The sequence below is a fragment of the Chenopodium album genome, chromosome 8, assembly GCF_948465745.1.
Source record: "Chenopodium album chromosome 8, dcCheAlbu1.1, whole genome shotgun sequence".
In the NCBI taxonomy this organism is placed as follows: Eukaryota; Viridiplantae; Streptophyta; class Magnoliopsida; order Caryophyllales; family Amaranthaceae; genus Chenopodium; species Chenopodium album.
Window position 1 is genome coordinate 4820470 of NC_137841.1, and position 27052 is coordinate 4847521.

Below are 27052 nucleotides of genomic sequence, written 5' to 3' on the forward strand. Positions count from 1 at the left end.
AACTAAAATGCATAATAACGCAATTCCAAACCCGCCCAAAAATTTAAATTTACGGACCGGGTCCGACCGAATTAGGGGGTGAAATTTTTTTGCCCAAAACCCGTCCAAAATCTAGCCGGTTCGGTCTAACTTTGATCACCTCTAACCAAATAACATAAAGTCATTACAAAAAGAACATGATAATACAGTAAAGAACATGTTCTTGTTTCTAGTTACTCGGGTTATTGTTTTTTTTTTTTTTTTTTTTTTTTTTTTTTTTTTTTTTTTTTTTTTAATGTAGATACATTAAAGAACATATTGTATAATGTAAAGAACATATAGTTCAAACTCAAAGAACATATTAATCAAATTTAAAGAACATATAGTTCAAACTCAAAGAACATATTAATCAAATTTAAAGAACATATTATGCTCACGTTCTTTATAAATATCTATAATGTTCTTTTTTTCGCTCATGTTCTTTTAAATATATCTAATGTTCTTTCCGGGTGCACCTACCATACATTATAATTTATCCTTAACTAACGCCCCGGGACGCTCGTTAGCAAAATCGTTAAAAGAAATAAGCATTTGTGTCGACAAATTAATCCTCGAAAGACTACCTATAATATTGGTATTATTTGAGACTTTAATCACTTCAATTCTACGCATTTAGTGAAGATCAAAAGTAGAATAGTTGACTTGACTTAGATACAAATTAAAGCTTCATCGTGTGAAGTAATGAGCAAAAACGTATTTGCACGACCTTCCTTTCCAGCTGTCTTTTTATATATTCATGGTAGACAATTCATCATTATTAATACGAGTTAGCCTTAACATTTATTAGGAATTACATTTATTTAGATGGCGGCAACCTTAGAACCCACGAACAACAAAGCTCAGGAAAATTTGCAAGACGAAATCAAAGAGCTACAACTCTCCCTTCCAAACGAACCATGGTTTGTTTGGCCAATGTACCTCTATCAAGGTTCATGGTGCCTAAGTTATATTTTGGGGGGTATTATCTCATTCAAAACCCGCTTTCAAGCTCATGATACTGATATCATTTTAGCTAGTCTACCAAAAACCGGTACAACATGGCTAAAATCCCTTATTTTTGCCATTGTAAATCGTACGAAATTTTCTGATGATTTTACTCAACACCCTTTCCGCACCAAAAATCCTCATCAACTCATCGAACACCTAGAGATAAATGTTTAGAAAGAAGTCAATGGATATGAACCAGACTTATCTGAACTACCCTTACCTCGACTCTTTGCTACCCACATGTCATATTTATCACTACCGGATTCTATCAAGAATTCAAAATGTCGAATTGTTTATGTTTGTCGAAACCCTTTTGACACCTTCGTTTCAACATGGCATTTTTACCAAGAGTTTGAGCCGTGTAAGGGCATTAAACCCGATCTAGATATGATGGAGAAATACGTAGATATGTTTTGCTCGGGTGTCTCCCCATGGGGGCCTTATGAAGATCACCTGTTAGGGTACTGGAAGAAGAGCAATCAAAACTCGCAAAAGGTGTTATTCTTGGAATATGAAGGGCTAAAGAAGGAGCCAGAAACTCATTTGAAAAGGTTGGCTGAGTTTTTGGGTTACCCGTTTTCGGAGGAAGAAGATAAAGGCAATGTTATAAATAAAATAAATGAGCTTTGTTGTCTTAAAAGTTTGAAGGAAATGGAAGTAAATAAGATTGGTAGGTTTACTACTAATTTTGAAAACAAGGTTTTTTTTAGAAAAGGGGAGGTTGGAGATTGGAACAATTACTTGACTCCAACAATGGCTAAGCGCAATGATCAAATGCAAGAAAAACTAAAGAAGGCTGGTTTTTCATCTTCATACTATGAGCTAACTTGATTAGCTCTTTTTTTTTTTTTTGGAATTCAACTTGATTAGCTCTTAATTTCCTACAACATAGGTTTTTTTTTTATTTTTTATTTATTTATTTATTTATTTGTTGTTGTTGTTTAGAGAGCCTCAAGGGTGGGTGATGAGAATCAATCTCAAGATCTCTTGGAACCAGAAGGAGAGCTCTAACCACTTAATCTATCTCTCACTCTCAATTTCCTACAACATAGTAATTGATGCTATATATGTTAATTATTCTAGTGAGGTATTACTTGTAAGTTGTAACACATGCAAATCTGTCGGGAGACGAATCAAACAGATTCTCAAGTTGGGGCTTTAACGGGGCTTCCAAGTTGTAATATTTTGTTATTGGTCGAGTTTAGTCCAATTTTAATTATTTTCCTACAGGTTATTGGGCCTTGGTTTTCTTGTATATTTTGGAGTTAGGATTAAGGGAGTGTTGGTATTTCTGTATACAGTTTTGATTGACGTTCAAGGTGTTTCTTGAAAATTGTGAAGTGCAGTTTCGATTTTGATTGTCGATCATTTTAGGTCTTTAGGGGCCTTAGCCGGATCCCGGGCAGTTTTTTTTAGAGGTTTTGATTCAAATTTCAAAGTACACTTTTTGTTTTTTTTTTTTTTTTAAATGCATCACTTTAATTTTTGCACTATTTACATATTGACTTAATTTTTTCACCTCTTTAAAAAAATAAAAGTTACTCCCTCCATCCCTTAATCAGATGTCTACTTCTTTTTTATTATGTGAGTTATAAATGGTAGAATTAGGCCAAGCATCTAATAAAGGAACGGAGGGTGTATTATATAAACATTATTAGAATATTAGATTATTCATCATAATGTCTAGTTTCATAATATAATTTTGTTACAAATTTAACTAGTAGACAATTAAGGATATTAATGGTCAAAATTGTGTCTCAACAAATGTACAGGTCAAACTAATACATTTTAAATAGGAAAAATTAGAAAAAATAATCCCAACTTTCATCAATTTTCATAGAATAATCCCAACTTTGGATTATACTGGAATAATCCAAACTTTGGGGGTAGTTCTTTTTCTTCAATCCTAAACCGGTCAACAAAAGTCAATGACCTGATATTACAGGTTATATGCCACGTGTCAAAATGCAATTGGTCCAAAAAAAGAAAAATTAAAAAAAATTAAAAAACCAGCAAACCCTTATCCCCCCTTCCTGACCCCCGTAACCCCCACCACAACCACCTGCCACCGTCGACCGCATCAACCTCTCCCTTCCCCTGCCCCAACCGTGCGCCTCTTTCACCCCAAACCCCAGGTGCGTGCCGGTGTCATGACCCACCTCCACCCCCAATCCCCTCCTTTCCCGATTTGGTTTTCGGCCCTCCATAACCGGAAATCTCTTTAAACCCCCTCCATCCATTCGAAACACCCTCAAAACCCCTCCCCCACTCCCGAAAACCCCCAACAACCACCTCATCACCGTCGAAAACCCCCTCCAACCATTCGAAACACCGTCGAAACACCCTCAAAGCGAATTGGATGGAAGTTTTCAAGGGTTTTTATAGGTTGTTGCGTGGGGATTCGGGGAGGGGACTGTGGCTAAGGGGAAGCGCTGGAGCGGCGAGTCTAGTGGTGGGGGAGGGACGAAGGTTCGGCAACTGGGTGGCTGGGCTATGGTGGTGGCGGGTTGCTGGAGTTGTTCTCAGGATGGTTGGGGTTTTCGCAGGCTGGGTAATTTTTTTTTTTGTTTTTTTTTAAAAATTTTTTTATCCAATTGCTGTACGACACGTGTCATTTTATTAAAAAAAAACCCATTGAACCGGTAACCAGTATTTGGGATTGAAGAAAAAGAAGTACCCCCAAAGTTCGGATTATTCCAGTATAATTCAAAGTTGGGATTATTCTACGAAAATTGATGAAAGTTGGGATTATTTTTTCTAATTTTTCCTTTAAAATAACAGAGGGAGTAATAGAATTCGGATTTAAGTTAGGTTAATTGTTTATTGAAGATTAAGAGTTTTACTTCCTCCTATGAACACCTACTCCTTCAAATTTTTTTTTTAATATAACAGTTTGAGTCACATCTATTAAGTCATCATTTTGATTATTAATATTTGTAATCGTTTATGATAAAAAAAATATAATATTCCGAATTAAGAACATGAATACAATGACTAATCTAACAACATCTATTAGCTATAACTTAAAACAAAACATTACTGATATCAGCAACCTTCACATATATATCCATGTGTCATTCTCAAATTAAAAATTTTCCCTACAATTTAATGTGTGATGTCATCGATTATTAATTGATTTTTTATTTTTATTTTTAATCTACATTTTTTAGTTCAATGCATAAGTGTCAATTTTCTCCGTGTTTTAATAAGTATTACACTGACCGACACATAATTTTGGCCAATATAATTGACTTGTATAAAATAAGAGGTAATTATGATATTTGGGTTATTAAAAAAATTATAAATAAATATAGTGGGGTTAATACTTTTTTAAAAAGTAATGAAGGTAAGAGAAAAGAAATACTCCCTCCGTTTTTAAATACTTGCTTTGTTTCTCCATGCGCAGAATTTTAGGAGAATTTGGAGAAAGTAATAAAATATTGAGGTAGTGGGGTTAGTGGAAGGTAAATTAGCGGAAAGGGAATCTAAAAGTAATAAAATTGGGTCCTACTAGTTAAGAAAAAATTAATTAAATATTATAAAAGTTTTTCAAATAAAGAAATGGATCAAGTATTTAAAAACGGCTGCAAAAGGAAAGTGGAGCAAGTATTTAAAAATGGAGGGAGCACTAAAAAAATTAGCACTGGATTTGGGTGGGACCATGAAAGGAGAAAGATATTGTTTTGGGTATTTTTACCCTACCACGTGGACCCCTAAGAGCGTGACATGTGTCCCCCTTGGACGGTCACCAAATGGACCAACCAGAGTACGACACATGGCAGGCAGATATCCCATTAGGAAAATGGTGGCCTTCAAGGCCCAATTCTCGAGAAAATCGCAAAGCGGCACAACCCACATTTCTAGGTCACCAAAATCTAGGATAAGGGCACGTGATTCTAGGACCCTGTAAATAAGGAGACTTCCCCCATTATTGGGACACGTTCAATCTTTACATCATTTATTACTCTCGAAAACAAAAAGACACCTGATCTCGGATTCCGAGAAGATATTTACTTTTACGCACCTTTTTACTCTGAACCTCGACTAACTTAATCGTCGGAGGCGGAACTCCTACCAATCGGAGAATCCATTTTTTTTTGCAGGTACATACGGCCCGAAATCCGGTCTTGGTGTTGTAACCCCGAAACAGATATAATATTAAAATGTACCCTCTTCGTTTTTTTTATAAGTTAGAGTTGGGATTTTCCGATCCACTGTTCATATGTCATATTCATTAACTTAATTTATTAACCAACATATATATAAGATATAAATATGATTATATAATATGTTATTGAATTTATCATAATGTTCACTTATATAAATTAATTTTTTCATAGCTTTTACAAACCTCGATCTAATTAAAGATATTGATAATCAAAGTTGTGTCTCGGCAAAGACGTCAATCCATCTTTAGCTTATAACTAAAATAGAGGGAGTAACATATAATTTGTCAAAAAGGAAGTGTGACACTATTAAAACACGATCACATTGGTAATTGTAACACTTATTAAAATACGGTGGGAGTAAATATATATACATGATTGAATTAATTAAGTTTTTCTTCTAAAGTATACTTCAACATACTTAATTTTATTGATGTTTGCAATTGATTGTGGATTCAAATTTTTTTTTTTTTACTTTCCTTAAAGGTAAATTATTTTTATATCTAGTTCAAATCTTCATATAATCATATACTCCCTCCCTCCTATTTTTTCGTGCCAATTTATCTAAAAACACGGTTTTTAAGGAGCATGGTGGAAGTAGGAGAATATATTCTATTAAAAAAGATAAAAAAAAAAAAAGTAGAGAATATTGTATGGGAATGATAAAAGTAGAGAATATTGTATTGAAAAGAGAAAAAGTTAGTAATGATTTTTTTTTTTGGTTTATGTGTATTTTGTGTGGGAAAGATAAAAAATAAGTAGTGATTATGGATTATTTTTAGAAACGGGCACAACATTTTGGAACGCTAAAAAAGGAATACAGGCACGTAATTATGAGACAGAGGGAGTATAATGCAATGCAACAGAACATAAAATATAAAATAGATTAATTCTAATCGTGCATCGCACAGGGATAACCTAGTTGATGTGTCTATTTTATATAGTATTTTACCCCCCTCCCTTGGTCATAATTAGTAGTGTTTTTGGCTCTTTAGAGCCACTTTTATTACTAATTGGTGTTTTCTAGTGTTTTCGTAGATTTGGTTGACTTTTGCAGGGATTTATACTTTTGGAGTATTTTCCCGAGATATTTTGGAGCAATCACGAACATTGGAGAAGCACGACCAGATTTTATAGCCCTGGGCCGGTTAGAGCCATCGAATCGGTGATTAAGGGCTTGGTATGTGTGATACCGAGGCATTTGGACCGAGTATTCAAGACCCGAAGAGGAAACCCAGATTGGCCCGAAGAATTGGAGCCTAATCGTAGTCCAAATAGTGGCCCAAGAGAGCCGCCCGGCCAAAAAGGCTGGCGCCCGGAGGCGCGCCCGGCCGGGCGGGAGAAGCAAAGGTCGGCGCCCGGCCAAAGAGGCTGGCGCCCGGAGGCGCGCCCGGCCGGGCGAGGGAAGCAAAGGCTGGCGCCCGAAGGCGCGCCCGATCGGGCGGTGCCTCGCCCGATCGGGCGCGTGTTATTGTTAGGAGATCAGACGATTAACGTCGTTTAAGTTTGTTTTAGTTTAGGATTCTTACGGAGTATAAATACTTCTCCGTAAAAACGAATTTAGTAACTTCTTTACTTTCTTTTTACTCTTTCTTAATTTTTCTGAGACTTTCTCTCTCCTCTTAAACTTTTAGTATTATTTTCTCTCTATATAACTCTTGGTTTAATTTCAGTAATTTATTCTCTTTCTTTGATCATGTCTCCTCTAATTGTCTTGATTAGTTTAGTTTTAATTATGTGTGAGTAGTTTTATTTATAGGGTTTATGGGGATCCATAAATAATAAGAAGGGGTAATTTATTGTTGTTGATTGTCGTCAATGCTAGATTAATTTCCTATTGATTGATTTAATGCTCTGTGACTAGATTAGGCCTGATCTTTTATGCATGAGTTTGACAATATTGATTCGAGATTCGACATATGAGAATTGATGTTTAGGTCTAGTTTCAATAGGCAGGTTAATTTATAAATGGTTAAGTCGAGATTCGAGAGATGAGATTCAATACCGGTAAATTAGTTGTGTGATTGTAATACGTAGCGAAAGCCCTTTACAATATGGTTAATTGATGCATTGATGATTGACTATTATTGATTATTGGTATTGCATGATAATTTCTTATCACTAGTAGAAAAAAGCATTTGGCCACCGGTTCAAAACCCCCCTATGGCACCGGTTTTGAACCGGTGGGCATTTGGGGGGTGGCAATAGTCTGATGGAAAGCCACCGGTTCAAAACCGGTGGCAAAAACTAGTATTGCCACCGGTTAACCGGTGGCAATAACCCTTGGCGCTTTTTTTGGTCAGGGTTATTGGCACCGGTTCCTGTTCAAAACCGGTGCCAATAATGGCAAAAAAAATAAAAATAAAAATAAATTTGTTTTTTTTTTGCATTTTTTTCACTTAAAATGTTATATAAACACTAATATATACATAAACTTACATAATTTTATAAAAAAAATGATATAATATTACAATTTTTGTCCAAAAAAATAAAATAAAATAAAGATTACAAACAAAGAGGCTGCACAGTAGCAGCACCGCAACACAGAAGCAGCAGCAAAGAATTGCAATAATGAAGACATTCGTAGCGCTCAGCTTCATTCATAACAGACAACAGAGATATATGATTAGAAATACATGTTCAAGCCTTCACATAACTATCTGCAATCTGAAAAAAAAGATAAAAAATAAAAAAAAAATTAACAAACGATCTTAAATCAGAGCTGACAAAATAAGTTAACATCTAAAAAAACAAGACAATGTATCCAATTGAAATTATCAATGGATTGACGAATAAATGAACAACACCATGAACATGAACATGTTTTTAAAAGGGAGGAAATGTGGAAGTAGCCTTGGCAAGCCCTCCTCTATCAGCAGATTAGCAGCAGCGAGAGTAGAACAGCAGTGGCGTAGAGCATAGCAGCAGCATCAGGAGCATAGAAGCAGAAGCGTAGACCAGAACAACAGCAGGAGCATAGAAGCATGCAGCAGCAGCCTTGTGATGCGAGGCAGCATCAGCATAGAAGCATGTAGTAGCAGCAGTTGCAACAGTCGCCTTGTGAGGCGGAAGAAGCTGCAGCAGCCGCCTTGCGAGGCAGCAGCTGCCTTGTGAGGCAGCACTTAGGAGGCACTGTTGCAAAGCTCTCTGTATCAAGCCACACTTCAAATACAAGAAAAGGTGTTAAATATATCCATTGTATCTCATAAAACTACCAAAATGCTAGCAATATAAAGAAATTAAGACAAGTAGCATGAATAATTACTCCGACATAAACCACCAAGCATGAATAATTACTCCGACATAAACCACTGACCCTTATTATATGGGGTTCAAACCGGTGGCCTTTAAGTATTTGGCACCGGTTTGAAGTGAACCGGTGCCTTATGTCTTGGTTCATTAACCCGCGCTTTGTTTAGCCTATTTTTGGCACCGGTTTGGCCTGAACCGGTGCCATTTGAGGGTTGCCTTTTTGTATTTTTCTACTAGTGAAGCTTGCATCTATTTCCATGTGTCTGTCAACTACTTATTATTAAAAAAAAAATATCGAGATGAAAAATTATTATCCAACAGAAGCATCACTTCATTCTATTATATTACTCAATGTACCCCATATAATAAGGGTCAGTGTCCCAATATCTTATACAACTTACAATTTTTTTAAGGGTGTTTTAGGTGTCACTCGTTTAATGTTAATTTAAGTAATTCCTCTCTTTTAACCTACTCAATGGAGTGTGATAATAATCAAAGTATAAAGAATGGGGTCTTTCAGTCATGTGCCATTAGGGTATGTAAGAATTACATACGAGTAACAATGAACCAGTAGTAAAAAAATTAGGAATAATTATTTAAGGCAGAGGGTAACTAATAACTAATCATAGTAGCTTAAATTCCTACGAGTAAATGATGGTTCCAGTACTCCATCATTACTCCGTAGAAGGCAAGGAAAGAAAGATCCAAGATATAAAGAATATGAAGTACACATGCATCGGTTTTCTTATCATAACAGTCCTTACCACAAAATTCTTCAGTTTACATACATTATACAATTCCTTATAACCAATATGAGCCTCAGCATATCAAATAAGGTTTAGCCACCTAAAGGAAGATTATGTATCAAGATTGTAAATCAAAACCACTAAGGATTCTTTGAGGGTGAGGACTCCCTGACCTTTACCCTTACCCTTCCCCCTCCCCCTCTCTCAGAGAGCTTTGCTTAGCCTTCCACACTGGCCTTACTCTCACCAAAAACAAAATAAAACAAAACAAAAAAAGAAATCTGAGTCTTTCCACAGTGGTTAGAAACCAGCCTAAAGAAACTAGTTTTGTAAGTTCAAAAATTCAGGATCATTGATTTAAAAGAAAGAAGATGACAGGGGAAAGGGTTTTTTTTGTGGGTGCAATGCAAGGAAGGGAAATTATGTCATGGCAGGAAAAGAATAATTCAAATCATTCAAACGTAAGTCACAAGGTATCAACATACTAAGAAAAGGTATGCACTGATCATCATATGCTATAATTCGAGGACCACCAGGTGCACAAAATTTTGCACCAAAATTTCCTTATGCAATAAGCATTACACTATAGGATAAGCATGAAGATGTAGATTAAACATAGCAATTGGGACACCAATATGCCACTAGCCCTTGAAGACTTGAGGCCTCCGAACAATAAGCAGGATATAAAACAGTACAATTAGAAACAATAACTATACTCCAGGATATAAAAAAACCAAATTAATATAATCTCAAGTAAAAAAAAGATAGATCACAACTTAGAATACTTCAAGAATCAAAACATTATATCCAACAAATTCCAGCAATATTGTGACTCACATTAGAGCCGGTGTCCACTTTGATATCAGCTGTGACATTGTTGTTTTTCACCTGAGTACTCACATCACCAAAAAACAGTTCACCTTTCTTTGTTCAAGTTGAAGTAATAGCCTGCAAAAAACACATAAAATCTTTAATATTAGTAATGAAAGGTTGAATTTCACACTACACGAATAACGCAATGACATGCAGCACCAGCAGCAGCATCACAATTACTATACTATTAGCATTAGCTAGCAAATTAATCACAAATCAATCAAATAGCAGCATTATATCAGAATAGCTCGGGTTATATTCTATCGAAGTAATTGCAAAACAAATCAATTGCAAAATATACACAATGCAAGCAAACAGCGGAAGCATATCGGCATATAACCAATAGAATTCTATAAACCGACAAAATAATCATGAAACTAGCAAATTAATCACGAAATCATCAAATCTGACTAATATGCTATAACAATATTTATAAGCTAATCCAAATATTACACCACAATCACAAAATTGAAGAGCATTATAGCTTAAAATTGAACATTAATAACAAATTTCAGACAAAAAAGTGGAAAAAAAAGTAAATAAAAATCAGAAACCCTAGATCTCAAATCGAAGAGCACATACCTTCGTGAAGAATTCCACCACATCTGCAAAGATCTGGCACCAGTAAATAAATAGACCATCAATTACGATGGTGGAGACAACATTCACCACCGCCGTCATCATCCTCAAATCCTGAATTCCCCATTAGTGCTGCCAAGAGAGGAGTGAAAGAAAGAAAGAGTGGAGCGGCGGTAGATGGGGCGGCGGTAGATGGAGCAAGAGGAGGCAAGTGAAGAGAGAGAAAGGAGGGTTTGAGCAGAGAGAAGAGAGAGGAGACGGAGAAATCGAGAAGAGAGAGAAAACAAAGGAGAGAGTACGAGAAGAGAGAAGAATAGCTAAGCTAATATATGAGGCGCCTTTTTTTTTTTTAACAAAGCCACCGGTTCAAAACTGGTGGCCTTTACCATTTATGCCACCGGTTCAGTTTGAACCGGTGGCAATTTAAATATATATAATCCCGCCCATTTTTTAAGCCACCGATTTTCGAAAACCGGTGGCCATTGAGCGGTGCCTTTTTGTATTTTTCTACTAGTGTATTGAATTGTTTTAACGCTTTACAATTACGGCTTGTAAAAGTATAGCAATATTGAATTGATGAATCAAGCAGATATTAATTTGGTATTAAAGGCTATTTTCAATAAGAACTTAGATCTAGTAAATTGCGAGAGCCTGTTAGATCTATGTTGATTAATAAATTGCGAGAGTCTGTTAATCATGTTATTTATGCAATGTCAATGATTGATTATTATGTTTTACCCTGGAGTATTATTTATTGGTGAACCTATGCCCTAGATCCTTTTATATATTGTTTTCTCCCTATTCTCAATCTTAGTAGTTTAGTTTCTTATTCAAATATAAATATTGGTTATTTCATAATCTAGATTATTTTAGTTAATTAGGAATAGAAAGACTTGTTTCCCTGTGGAGATCGACCATACTTCCCTATCTACATTAGTTAGAGGATTTAGGTATTACTTTTGATTAGGGGATACGACTTTACCCTGTCAAAATTTGGCGCCGTTGCCAGGGAAACGATTTTATTTTTATTTCTAATTATTATTAGAGTCTAGATTATTTTTAATTTATTTTTTTATTATGATCTAGATAAACCAATTCAAGTTTATAACTCTGATCGATGTACAAAAAGTTGTATGGTCATTTTAGCTAACAAATGTAGTCGCATATAACATGCGACCGGGTACAACGGAAATTGAAAAAAAAAGTCTGGCATATATCGGACTCGATGGCGTCAAAGATTCGTTGTCCCCACCAAGTGCCTCCGATATGAACGCAGACCGTCGTCGACTCATTTTATAGGACAGAAAGTACCATGTTGGTGGTCAACCATTGTGGAATCGGTCAAGTTTGTTGTTAAGGTGGAGTTGTGGTGGTGGACAGTCAAGGTGAGTGGTGGTATGGGTGGTGGAGCTGATAGTCAAGGTGGAGCTAAGGCTTGAGTATGGTCAAGGTGGGACAGAGTAGTAGTTAGTAGTGGTTGGATTATTATGTTATTTTCAAAATTATAAGGGGTATAAAAGTCTTTTAATACTATAGCTTGAGTAATTTCATTGTGGCAAATAGCAATTCAAATATAAAACTGGTAGACTGGTAGTCTTTAATAATTACCCCCTCTTTCCTTTTTTTTTTGCCCCATTTTATTTTTTACGATCTTTAGGTTGCGTCTTAAAACATTTGTATCTTCATTTGCATACACTTGAATATTATAAATACGTGGTATTAATAATATATACAATGAGACGTAACTATTAGATCCAGCATGATTATATTATTATTTTATATATTAACAATAAGTTATGGCCAAATTATATATATTTGATGGCCATTTTGTGAAAAACTACCTTATATACTGCCTCTGGTCCAATTTACTCGCAACAAAGGGGTATTATTTGTAAGACATAAAATATTCCTTTGTTGCGAGTAAATTGGACCGGATGTAGTACATCAAATTTTGTGAAAAACTACCTTATAAAAAAATCGTATTAAGAAACTACCTTATAAGAACTAAATGTTGTAATTTGCTACCATGTGCTTAATTTAACAATGAAAGTGAAGGGAAATTAAGGGTTACAAGGGGGTTATGGAGAAATTGGGTGGGAAAAGGAGAAAAAAAAATTTAAAATGGGTCATTAAACGTCTCTTATTCAATGCAATAATTCGGCAAAAAGTTGCCTTTTACAAAATTAATTGTTTTATAAGGTGGTTTCTTATAGCATTTATTGTCTTACAACATTTTTTAAAACATCTCTTATTTTTTTTTAAATCTTAAAATTATACATAACATTTATACGAAAAACTGAACAAAATCATTTTATTATGTTATACTCCTCCGTTTTTTATAAGTTATACTTGGATTTGTACATTTGTCGAGACACAATAACTTTGACCATCAATATCTTTAATTAGACACTATTATTTTGTTACAAATATTTTTTTTGATTAAATTATTCTTGTTGAATTAACACCATTCTTTATTATTTTTGTTGTAAAGTTTAATTATGACCGTGCATGACACGGGACACAACCTAATTTGCTATATAATTAGGGATGTCAGTGGGGCAGGGCGGGCAGATGTTGCCCCTCCCATCCCCATCCCTATATATAGTACTACAGAGTAATAAGTACGCATTAATCAATCTAGAAAGATGGATATATATCTTTGTCACATCATTTGACCTAATTAATGGTGGATACATTTGTCATTTCATCTACTTTTTAAACTAAAATTACAATTTCACCATCATATCACATATTATCTCTTATTGATCCTAGATTCCTAGAATGACTTGATCCCCCTAGCTAGAGAGATTAATTCGAGTATTTGAGTTGAGTAGACAGGTCAATGTAGAGGGATTAGGTCATGCCAAGTTGATGGATTAATGAGTTGGACTTGGATCATAATAGGATTGGATCGTGTCATGTTATGCTCCTAATTTTGGTAATTTTAATAGGAATGTGACTCCATTATTTAAAAACCATATCATGGTGTGTAATTTACATAGAGATGGCATCGGGTCGGATCTAGACCGGATCCGACTGGATCCAGATCTAGATCCGTTTTTGTATCCGGGATCCAGATCTGATCCGGATCCGCCGAGTGTTGGATCATACGGATTCGGGTCCAAAACGAATCTTTCCCATTTCACCTATTTTAAATACCAAACTAAGTGTTTTTAAAAAAATGTAACACTAAGTTTAAGTATCACTAAACCGCAAGTTATAGTTAACAATTACACTAAGATTAAGTCATTAAGTTACATAATAAAATGAAAAACAAAAAAAATAAAAAAAAATAAACATGCAAAATGTAACTCTGTAAAAGTCAGTAGCACTAAAGGAGTAACGGAAATAGAAAATAATATGAACATTTAAGGAAATAGTATGAGCCTAAGTTAAAAAATATAATAATAAAAAAAACGGGTAAACGGATCTAGATACGAGTATTTTAGTTAGACCCGTATCCAGATCCGTTTTTATAGCTCAGGATTCGGATCCGTCGGATCCAAAATTTTAAGATCCATATCCGTGAAAACGAATATGGATCCACGGATCCGGGTCGGATACGGATCTGACAAATTAGAGAAGAAATTAAATAGAATAGAATGCCTTCATTATTATTCATCAATAGATTGAGTATTTATACAAAACCTAAGCTCATAAGATAGGAAACAATCTTCCTAAAAGATATACGTCTAACCATAAACCCTACAGATATATTCTCAAAATAATATCTTAACATAAATATCCTAATTAAATATATTATTCTCTTAAATGATATCTACGGAAAGTATATCACACATATATTTTCCGATATCTCTAACACCCTCCCGCAATCGTAACGACAGTGTTAACACGAACGTCGCGATTGGAAATTCTTCACTTTGTTGAAGCCGAGATGCACACTCTTGTGATGTCGCCTTCAATTTTTTTCAATGATGAGAACGTTCATCTTTTCGAACTCATCAGTCATCAATCAATCAAGCAGGAACGTCATTCTTTTCGAACCTGCAAATATAATAATTTTGGTTTTTCCAAAGCAAAACCGAGCTCCAATCAAATATTGGTTTGTCAGAGTAAACCACACTCAAATTTCTTATTGGTCTTTCAGAGTAAACCACACTCAAATCTTGATCTTTTAAAGTAAACCATATTCAAATCTCTTATTGGTTTTTCAGAGTAAACCACGCTTATATCCAAAGGAGAAAAATCATGCTCAAATCGACTCACAAACCTTGTCTCACGGCACAAGGAGAACCAAATATATCTTGTATCACGACACAAGAGAGTCTTTTTTTTTAAAAAAAAAAATATTGCGTCAAGCATAACGCAATTTAATTTCTTTATCTCCAAAGACGTGTTATAGTGGAGGAAGTCCACTCACATACTCCCAAAAAAAATTCACACACACATATGATACGTGTACCTACCCAAATAAAAAAAAATTAAAGAGTATTAATATTGCATAGCGGAAGCAAAATTTTGAATCCCACCGGTGGGTTTAACTTTCTAACCCATCGGCAGGGGGGGAAATTTTTGTGAGCGATCCCAAGATTTAACCTGCTCTTGATACCATGGCAAATTGGAGAAGAAATTAAATAGAATAGAATGCCTTCATTATTATTCATCAATAGGTTGAGTATTTATACAAAACCTAAGCTCATAAGATAGGAAACAATCTTCCTAAAAGATATACGTCTAACCATAAACCCTAAATATATATTCTCAAAATAATATCTTAAATTAAATATCCTAATTATAACCATAAACCCTAAAGATATATTCTCAAAATAATATCTTAACATAAATATCCTAATTAAATATATTATTCTCTTAAATGATATCTACGGAAAATATATCACACATATATTTTCCGATATCTCTAAGAGGATCCATTGCCATCACTAGTGTAACTGTATACATTCATACATTGATATGTATCGGCAAAACGTGCATATATAACTAATAGATCGACAATCATCAATAACTAGTCTTTTGGCCCGTTCAATGCACGGGTTCTTATCTAGGTTATTTCATATGTAGGTATGTTTTTCAATAGTTGAAACTTTTGATATGAATTACGAAGTAATTGTTTCATTGCTAAAATTTAAAAGGAAAAAAAGAATGAGGATAGAACTGTGGAAAAAGATAAAGGAATTTATTAGATACATATATATACATGAAGATTTTAGGATATGAAATGACATATTGGTTTAAGTTATATTTTAAGTCTATTAGTTGAAAAGACAACTTTTATAGAATTCAATTCATATGTTTATGTAATGTATATTAATTGGTTCCACTTTATTTTATTATGATGGAAATGAAACACTTCATTTTCTTAATTGAATTTGCAAGTTATAGAATGTATAAAGACTTAAACAAAAAGATCAAAAGGGGTGACATGTGTCATATGTGGTAGTGAGTGACTTGTAATGACATGTGTCATATGAAAAATTATGGTTTGTGTTTTTAAATACTAAGTATAGATATAGATTACTCGAAAGACTTCATCATATGTATTGAGATTTGTGACTTAAAATACTTCAACGTATTTAATGAGGATCTAGGTTAATAGTTTTATTTTTATTTTTATTTTTATTTTTTTATATTTTGACAAGTAGGTTGAATAGTTGACTTAGATGTTGATGAGGATCCGCAATTTTTATTTATTTTTTTTTTTTTTTTATATTTTTAACGTGGATTCAAAGCTTCATCATGTGATGAACAAAAATTAAGGAGTAACTTTGGGTTATATAATGCAAATTTTTTTTTTGCCATTGTTAAGAAACCCATTTTATTTGCTTAAATGGTATCCTTAGAGCCCACCAAAACCATTGCTCAAGAAAATCTGGAAGACGAAATCTAAGAGCTATGTAGCTTTAAAAGTTTGAAAGAGATGGAGGTCAACAAGAGTGGTAAGGTTGTATTTGGATTTGAGAACAAGGCTTTATTTAGGAAAGGCGAGGTTGGAGATTGGACCAATTACTTGACTCCTACGATGGTAAAACAATTTGATCAAATGTTAGAAAAACTTAAGATGGCTGGTTTTTCTTTTGAATACTATCAAATGAACTCATAATTCAAAAGTCCACTAAATCATGCTATATATTGACCAGATCAAATTAGTGATCTTTTACTCAAGCAAGATGTTAGGAATATAGGAAAATATATTGGAGGATATATTTTAGGAAATTAATTGGATATATTTAGTTTCCATATTTTATGCTTAACATAATATCTTTTTGATATCTTTTATTATTTCCTAATTCTATCGGGTTAGGGAAACGGTGTATTATTTATTGGCCATGGCCATCTTCATTATGAATCAAGTGATTGAGTTTATTCAATTTATCATATTCTCTCTATAATTTAGCATGGTATCAAGAGCAGGTTAAATCTTGGGACCGTTCACACAAATACATCCCCTGCCGGTGGGTTAGAATATTAAACCCACCGGTGGGATTCATAAATTTGCTTCCGCTATGCAATAGTATTGCTCTTTGAAATTTCTATTTTTTGATTTAATCTTTTTTTTTTAATGGAATAACCATGTGATACGTGGGTTATTATTGGTGTATGTGATCAATATGAATGATCATATGTGATTTGGTTAGGTTGCAGTGTTTGAGTGTGCTTCCTCCATTATTGCATCTTCATGGAGATGAAGAAAAGCCACGTTTGGCGTTTTTTTTTTATTCAGAAAAAAAAAACTGTAAAAGACCACGGACACCAATGAAGGGCCTGGCAGAAGAAGACCACGGACACCAGCAAAGGGCCGTGACAGAAGACCACGGACACCAGCAAAGGGCCGTGACAGAAGACCATGGACACCAGCAAAGGGTCGTGGTAGCAAAAGTTCATTTTTTTTAAAAATAAAAAATAAAAAATTGAAGGTGACATCAACAGAGAGGTGCAACTCGATCGACTTCAACAAAGTGCGAATTTCCAATCGTAACGTTTGTGTTACTGCCGTTACGATTGCGGGAGGGTGTTAGGAATATAGGAAAATATATTATTGTGATATATTTTCCATATAGATCTTATGATATTATATTTAGGATAATAATATATCTTAGCGATATTCTAAGATAGATTTATGGAAGTTTATATGATAGAGTTTATATTGTGTAGGTTATCTTTTATAGGCTATAAATATTAGCCAAGATCATCAATACAATTCAACTCATTCTCTCATAAATAATTTGTCACAAGATGTTTCCAAGGGTGGTTGATGTAAGTGTTTCATGTTTAGAAAATAAAAGAGAATTAAACCCTTTATAAGGTTAACGGATTAATCCTCCTATTACAATATGGTTTTGGGATAGAAATTTTTTAGAATTGTGGAGCGGACTTTCTCTCTTAGTTGCGAGTGCAGCTCTGACCCGTATTTAACACATATCCTCATACACCTCGTAAGCACACCTTGTATGATCGCATAAACTTCGACAAATTCCCCATTGGAGTTCTTAAAATCTTTGGGCTCTTATGTTGAGTTAATGGGCTAGATCCAGAATTCACTTTTTATTTGGGCCGTTGTATGCTTCTTCATTTTGGACCAAAATTTAAAGTACGTAGTGTTGGTTTGTAATACAGATGCTCAAAGTAGAAGTGTTGTGATTGATTTCATATTTCAGTTTCGTTTTCCATTAATGTGAGATTAAGAGCTTTTATTTTAGGGGTGTTATATACCGCCATCCAAAATGACCAAAATCGTCAATATTTAGTGTGAATTGACAACCATACCCTTAGTACTTCACCACTATCTTCCCTCTTGCCACCAATCACTAACACCTTGACACCACCACCCCAATTGATGACTAACACCACCACCACACTGACCGGCGACGACGACCACCACCACAACCAGACCGGTGACCTACCACATCCCCCTCAAAGATGACCAACCACCTTCCCTCTTTAGCGGAAAGGTGGTGGTTTTTTTTTTACTACCGTACCAACCGGAGCTCAAAACCGGTTACCGGGCACGATAACCGGTTTTGGGCTCCGATTACCATGGAATCGGTTAAGGTGCACGGTAATCGGAGCCCAAAACCGATTACCGTGCGCGGTAACCGAAGCCCAAAACCGATTACCGTGCGCGATAATCGGAATCCAAAATCGGTTACCGTGCACAATAACCGGTTTTGGGCTGCGATTATCGTGCACAGTAACCGATTTTGGGCTTCGGTTACCGCGGTTTTGGGCTTCGGTTTTGGGCTTCCTTCGCCGGCAGGAAGGTGGTGGGTTGTCATAGAGGAGGGTATAGTGGGTGGCCGATCAGGGTGGTGGTGGTCATCGCCGATCAGAAGGAGTTGTGGGTCGCCGGGAGGATAAGGGGTGGTGAAGTAATAAGGGTACGATTGTCCATTCACACCGAATGTTGGCGGTGATGATAATTTTTGTAGGTGGAGTTTAGCAATTCATTTATTTTATCTAGGGGATTTTTACCCTCAGCTTATTCTTATCTATATTCATGTTCTAATTTCAATACATTTTCATGTCAACCAAACAAACACTTTATTATTATTATTAAATAGGATATGAAAAAAAGTGGAGCATCATATGATTTTACTTAAAGTCGGCTAAAGAAAGACATACAACCTTGGCAAGAACGCCATTCCGCAGAATATATGATTCATGCTCATTTAGGTTCTTTAAATTCCGTGGGTGGGGTGGCTATCGAGATCAATGCAGTCAATTATGTCTCTCCTTGAAGTTGGTTAGCTACTTCTTATTTTGTTTTAGGATTTTTCCTATTCGTATGTAGGTCATTTGTGGCATGCGGGAAGGGCTTGTGCAGCTGCAGCAGGATTTGAAAAAGAAATTGATCGTGATTTTGAACTTGTTCTTTCGATGACCCCCCTTAATTGAGACAATAAATTCAATGTTTTAAGGTGTAAATCAATTGGCTTCCATCATACATATTACATATGGGGATCAGGTCATATGTAAAAAGTATTCCTTTTTTCTTGATTTTTTTTTTCAACTCATTTCGATGTAATTTAATTTCTTTTTTCTTTTCTTATTGCTCGGCTATCTCACCTAGCTGAGCCATTCTGTTTTATTTTTAACAGACCAAGCAAAACTAATAAAAGAAAGAAACAGTTCTATTGAACGAACAAAAGGAGAGAAAGGGATTCGAACCCTCAATAGTTCTGAACAAAGAACTATGCCGGTTTTCAAGACCGGAGCTATCAACCACTCAGCCATCTCTCCAACATAATTAAGTCAATTTCTATCTTATTCTTATTCCCCCGAATAGAACATGGTTTTAGTAGCTGATACGATCCGACATGGTGGAAAAATTTTAGGTGTAAGTTGATAGGGTGATCCATTTATCTGTATATTATATAGAAATGATCTATCATCATTTAAGTATTTCATTATTAATTAATAATTTCCCAGCAGTTCCATCTTTAAATGAAGTGGTAATAAGTGATACTTATATAGAATCAATGAATTTCATGGTAATAGTCTAAAATTCCTCTGTGATACATTTATTAGTTTATAGTACAATGACTGATAAAGGCATCAAATGGTATATAGTTTGTTTGTTGATAGCTTGGAGGATTATACGTATGACTATAGCTTTTCAATTGGCTGTTTTTTGCATTAATTGCTACTTCATCAATCTTATTGATTAGTGTACCTGTTGTATTTGCTTTTCCCGACGGTTGGTCAAGTAACAAAAATTTTGTATTTTCCGGTACATCATTATGGAATGGATTAGTCTTTCTGGTGAGCATCCTTAATTCTCTAATGTCTTGAACCTATTTTTTCTAGATCCAAAAATGACCCCCCCCCCCAAATTTGAATTATTTCGATTGAGTTGTGAGACATAGTAAAATTCAATCAATTTAACAAATTAAAAAGTTCCCCAAAAGACAAACAAAACAAATAGCGAAAACAACAAAATTAGAGGGAGGGGTTAAATACGGGTCTGGGCCGCACTCATCACGTGAGAGTGTAAGTCCACCACTTTACAAGACCAAGGAGGTTCCACGTCAAAACCATATGGCAATGAGGGGAGTAACCCTTAGCCTTATATTGTGGTGGTAATTCTTGATTCTTTCAATGTGGGATTTCATATAATTAATTACCACTACACTTCCCCTTTTTTAGTGTTTAGTGTTTTTTAGTGTGGGACAAGAAGAATGCTCACATGTGGGTTGTTCATGGGCTCCAAAGAACCAAATAAATAAAGAAATTTAGAATTTAATCGGAATGGTGGTCCGACTCTACACATATATCATCGAGACATATATTGTATATCTATGTATATGCATGCAGGGACATATTCCTTCTCAAGAAGGTAAAAATGCGGATATAGTCAAATGGTAAAATTTCTCTTTGCCAAGGAGAAGATGCAGGTTCAATTCCCGCTATCCGATCAAGGGAAAATAAATTTATTTACTATGATAAAGAATTTGGTTATAGTTATAGTCGACCCCGATAGTGTAGTGATTCTATCCTTCGCGTTCTTTTATTTTCTCACTCCCCAAAAAAAAACCAAATAAATATGAATTTCAATTGCTGAAACACTTTTTTTAATACAAAAAACTGACTAGCTGAAACACTTTTGTTTTTTAGAAATCTTGGCACAACTCATACTCAACTGCTTTAAATTTGACACGAGCATGCACTTAATTTTTATGTATTCGCATCCTCTAAGTGAAGATTTTCGCAATCCATGTTGATGTTCTTATCGAAAAGTTAATGACAAGACCAAAACTCATATAATTTTATAAATTTCCTTTTTATTAACCTAAAAACTATAATTAATCTCATATATGGATGAAATCAAAATCCATAACAGTTGAAAAACCCGAAAAAAAATTAGGGAAAGTATGTACTTTCAAAGAAAGGGAGAATAAGACAAACAAATCAGAAACCTTGCTTACTCGAATTAAAGAGAAAGGATGAAAATAATATAATTTCGGAAGAAATTTTACTAAGTTATTAATTCCGGCTTAAATGACCAAGAAAATTATAACGCTAGGAGAGGAGAAAGAGGAGCGTAGTACTTAATATTATTATCTACCATGCATAACATGGATGGTATATGAGTATACTACAGTGGTGGATCTAGAAAATTATAAATGGGGGTCCAAAATAAACTTTCAACTTAATCATCCCAACGTACGGAGTACAAAGTAACACTACTAGAAAAAGGGTCATTTCCGACAGAAATTACCACCCCAAAATCCGTCGGAAAACCTGTTTCCGACGAAATTCCGTCGTAACTGGTTGTCGGAAAAGCTGTTGTAGGAAATTTGTCTTCTTCCGACGGAAATTCCGTCGGAAACACTTTTCCGACAGAATTTCCGACGGAATTTTCCGTCGAAAGAGGTTTTTCAGCACCAGGAAAATCCGTCGGAAATTTCCGACGGAATTGTAAATTCGGTCGGAAATTCCGTCGGAAACTGGTTTTAAGAAATTAAAAAAAAAAACGCCGCGCCACCAGTCCGGCACGGCGCATCAACCACCACCAACCACCAAATAACTCCCCACCACCAGCCTCTAACCTGTTTCGTTACACAACCCACACCATCAAAACCCCTACCCACCTAACCCTAACCCACACAAACTAGCTAAGAAAACCACCCCACCACCCACCTAAAACCACCACTGCCGCCACCACCACCAAAACAAACTGTCACAACCCAAAAATTAAACAAAAAAAAAAAAAAAAATTAAAATCCCAACACAACACCCAAAAACCCGAAAAAATCCCAACCCACCTCACCCTCAAACCGACCCACCTTCCTAATCGACCCAGATCTGACCAAAAAACCAAACCACCATGGCACCAAGTCACCACAACCACACCGAACACCCAACAACCGTAAAAGAAAAAAAAAAAAAAAACTACCGCCACCCCAATAAACCAAAAATAAATAAAAAAAGAAGTACAAACCTTGAATTTCACCAACAAAACCATGAAAATGGCTCGAATTTGGGTTTTAAAGGTCAAATTCGACCATGAAAAATCTAGATATAGAGTTTTCATGGTTGAATTTGACATGAAAAACCTTACTTTTGTTCAAAAAATTAATTAGGGCTTCACGAATTAGTGCAAATTTTGGGTTGTTGTTGCCAAAAATTAATTAGGGAGAAGAAAAAGGGGCGAAAACCCGAAAAATTAATTAGAACAAAGGAAAAAGAAAGGGGAAAGAGAGAAGAAAAAGGGGCGGAGAAGAGGAGGAAGGAGGAAGAACAGGAAGGAAGAAGAAGGGGCGGAGAAAGTAGGAGGAAGGAAGAAGGGGCGGAGAAGGACAGAGAAGGAGAACAGGGAATGAGGGAGGAGAGAGAAATGAAGGGGTAAGGGTAAAGGGGCGGGTTTAAATTAGGGTTTCAGATTTTATGTTTTTGTTTTTTTTTTTTTAAAAAAAAATCAAAATTCCGTCGGAAACATAAATTATTCCGTCAAAAACTTTAATTTCCGACCGAAAAATCCGTCGGAAGTTTCCTACGAAATAAAATCTGTCGGAAAACACTTAATTTCCGACGGATTTTAATTTCCTTCGTAAATTTCCGACGGATTTTCGACGAAAATTCCAGATCCGTCGGAAATTTCCTACGGAAATAAAATCCGTCGGAAATTAAGTGTTTTCCGACGGATTTTCATGTCCGTCGGAACCATTCCGTCGGAATTGACCCTCTTTCTAGTAGTGTAATACATTGTCAAAAACGTATAACCAAAAATTGCAAATCGTTTTTAATAACACAAAACGAATAATAGGGTTTGTACTCATGAAAAAGTTCCATGATTATTTATAAGGGAAAACAAAGCAACACATAATTTAAAAGAAATTACAATTGTTCTTGTTGATTTTAATTTCTTAGCCTGGAAGCGCAATATTTATTTCTATGAAAGAAACCAAACAATCGTTTAAAAATGATCATCTATATATATTTTTTTGAGCAAATGATCATCTATATTATTTCGTAGCTTATAAAAATGCTCTTTATAGTTTCTACACTTGCGGCGGTTGCCACAAGAAGAATTATCACCAACTTGATGAGCAAATAAACTTGTTGGTGCAATTGAATATTTGATATGAGTACTTCTTTGTTTCAAACTTTGAGGTGGAAAGAAAAATTAGAAAATTGTTTGGGTCTTTGAGACTTTGAGTTGAAGAGAGAAAATTAGAAAGTGGTAAAATAGGTTTTGTGAAATTAAAATAATTTCATTTCTTTCTCCTAATTGCTCACCTCACGTGAGTGATCAAGATTTGAAAAAAAAAAAAAAAAAATAAAAAAGTAAATAGTTGTCATATCTTCACGTAAAAAAAGTAGGAAGGTAGGAAGTAAAAAAGGATGTGTGTTTATTAGCTTATGACATAAAGATATTTGGAATGAAAGTCCAAATTTTTGGGCTTTTTAACTTTGAAAGCTAACTTGGGCCTAAAGATTTGGTTTTTTTTTTTTTTTTTTTTTTTTTTTTTTTTTCACAAAATGGTATGTAGGTGCTCCCTATGGGCTTAATTAGTCCGCCATTAGTATACAACTCTATGACCCTTATATTTTAGTTGATGATCTCAAATCATTGCCAATAATAATATCTGTTATTTAATCCATATTTATAAAAATACCTACTTTCATTTTTTGTATCGAAAGAGAAGACACGATCCTAATTTATTCCTAAATGTATTTCATGGATTTAAAACCCATGTTTGGATCAGCATAATTTTATAACGGACCATCTATCAGAAAGCATGAGGAGTTGCAATGACCATAAGAGGATCTCGCCTGCGCACTGTAAGGCCTGCAACTTCAGTCATATCTAACTTATCACCCTGAATTCCACCGGAAAGTTTCAATTCAAACTCGTTAATGAGAGTCGTGATCACAAGTTCAGCAGCAACCATGCCAAACGATAATCCTGGACAGCCTCTCCTGCCCGCGCCAAATGGAATATATTGAAAATCTTGTCCTCTGTAATCAACAGATGATGAACTGTTACTGTCATTCAGAAATCTCTCAGGAAGAAATTGCTCGGGTTCTTCCCAATACATCGAGTCTCGCTGAATGTCCCACACGTTGATGATCACTAGTGTTCCAGCAGTGATGTAGAAACCATTTATTTTAGCGTCCTGCAATGACTCTCGAAAGACTAACAATGGACCTGGAGGGTGTAGCCTAAGTGCTTCCTTTAACACAGCTTTTAGGTAACTCATTTTCTCCAAATCGGCCTCACAAACCTTGCGACATTTCCCTCCGACAATGTTTCTTACCTCTTCTTGTAGCTTTTTCATAACTCTGGGATTTCTAATCAGCTCGACAACCACCCACTCTATGAGCATGTAAGTCGTGTCTGTCCCTGCTAAAAACATATCCTGCATAATTGATAATAATCTCAGCTCGATATAGATTTGAATGTTTTAAAACATTGTTATATGAGCGATTTAAAAATAAGGATTATTTATGAGAAACTACATACTCCCTCCGTTTTTTTTTATATGCATCACTTTCTATTTAAGGGTGTTTTTTTATATATGCATTACTTCTATATTTGGTAACTTTATACTATATTTTATTATCTCTCTCTTCTCAAATACCCCACTCAAAATATTTTATCATTTCACTCTCTTTCATGGTCCCCACTTATATTATTAAATAAATCATTCTCTCTCACATACTATCTATTTCATGACCCACATTGTACTTTTATCAAAATAAATTAATCATCCACTTGCCCCACTTGCACAATATAATATTGAAGCAAATAATTTTCCTAAAACTCCGTGTAAATGCAAGTGATGCATATAAAAAAACGGAGGGAGTATTAAAACAAAAATTTTGTGACAAATTACCTAATAAAAAAATGTTGTAAGAAACTATCTAATAAAGGTAAAATGTTGCAAGGGATACTACCTTTGACCGAATTTTCACCGTTGACTTAATTTTACGACGTTGATCCATCCTAAAACACCCTCGAAACGCCCATGAGGATTGGTTTTTAAGATGGTAAGGTTATTTTCCGAGTGGTTGGAGGATATTCCAAGTTGGTATGGGTAAATTAGTGTTCGGGATGGTGGTTTTTGGTGTTAGAGTAGAGGTGCTGGTTCTGGGGTTGAAAGGTGGCTTAGGTATGGTGGAGGTGATTTCAAGCAAGTTGTGTTAGTTTTGGAAATGGAAGGGGTGGTTTCGGGAGTGTTTTAAGGTCGGTTAATGATGAAAATATAGTATTGATAGTATTTATTTATAACATTTTACCTTTTGTTAGGTAATTTTTTACAACATTTTACCTTTATTAGGTAGTTTATTACATCATGTTTTTTTATTAGGTAGTTTCTCACAAAATTTTGGTTTTATTAGTCAATTTTTGACAAAAAAATCCTAAAAATTATTCTACTCATATTATTTTACATCAAATTATTGCAAATAATTTAAATAGAAATACTGTAGAAGAAATACAATTTCTTACCAATTGACAGGGTAAAGTCGTATCCCCAAATCAAAAGTAATACCTAAATCCTCTAACTAATGCAGATAGGGAAGTAGGGTCGAATCCACAGAGAAACGAGTCTTTCTATTCCTAATTAACTAATATAATCTAGATTATGAAGTAACCAATATTTATATTTGAATAATAAACTAAACTACGGAGATCAAGAATAAGGAGAAAATAATATATAAAAGGATCTAGGGCATAGGTTCACCAATAAATAATATTCCAGGATTGAATATAATAATCATTCATCAATGCATAATTAATCAGATTATAAAGGGCTTTCGCTACGTATTATAATCACACAATTAATTTACCGGTATTAAATCTCATCTTTCGAATCTCGACCTAACCATTTATAAATTAACCTGCCTATTGAAACTAGACCTAAACATCAATTCTCATATGTCGAATCTCGAATCAATATTGTCAAACTCATGCATAAAAGATCAGGCCTAATCTAGTCACAGAGCATTAAATCAGTCAATGGGAAATTAATCTAGCATTGACAATTAACAACAATAAATTACCCCTTCATATTATTTATGGATCCCCATTGTAGACACCCTTTTGTGTCTCCCCAAAACCAAACCCAGTGATGAGTACCTTTCACGTCGAATCATAATCGAATGAAACGAAAGTGTGGAAAGGTCTAGTGTTGCGGAAAGTTTTATTTCTTTTCTTTTCTCTTCTCCCTGTTTTTGAAAACTTTATTTTAAAGAAAACAGCCAATCCAGTTTGGTTGGTCCATAATATGGGTCCAATAGTGGTGTAGTTGGATGGGGCTTGCAAAGACCTTTCCAACGATATATTATAAGCCCAATTCCGATTAATATTGAGGAATTTATGGCCAATTTACTAAACTGGGCCCGGTTTGAGTTTTAAGTACGGCCCAATGATCTAGGGGAGGGCCTAATATGATTTATCATTCCTAATGTAATTAGGAATGGTTTTGG

General features: G+C 34.8%; 1 non-coding gene and 2 pseudogenes across 1 annotated transcript; 1 reads left to right on the forward strand and 2 right to left on the reverse strand.

The window, feature by feature from the left end:
- Positions 1-843: 843 nt before the first annotated feature.
- On the forward strand, positions 844-2078 carry LOC145642651 (cytosolic sulfotransferase 5 pseudogene; annotated as a pseudogene).
- Positions 2079-19765: 17687 nt separating this feature from the next.
- On the reverse strand, positions 19766-19858 carry TRNAS-UGA (transfer RNA serine (anticodon UGA)). Its single transcript has one exon. It is a non-coding gene; the product is annotated as a tRNA-Ser (tRNA).
- Positions 19859-24351: 4493 nt separating this feature from the next.
- The window catches only part of LOC145642653 (uncharacterized), a 45758-nt pseudogene continuing 43057 nt past the window's right edge, over positions 24352-27052 (reverse strand).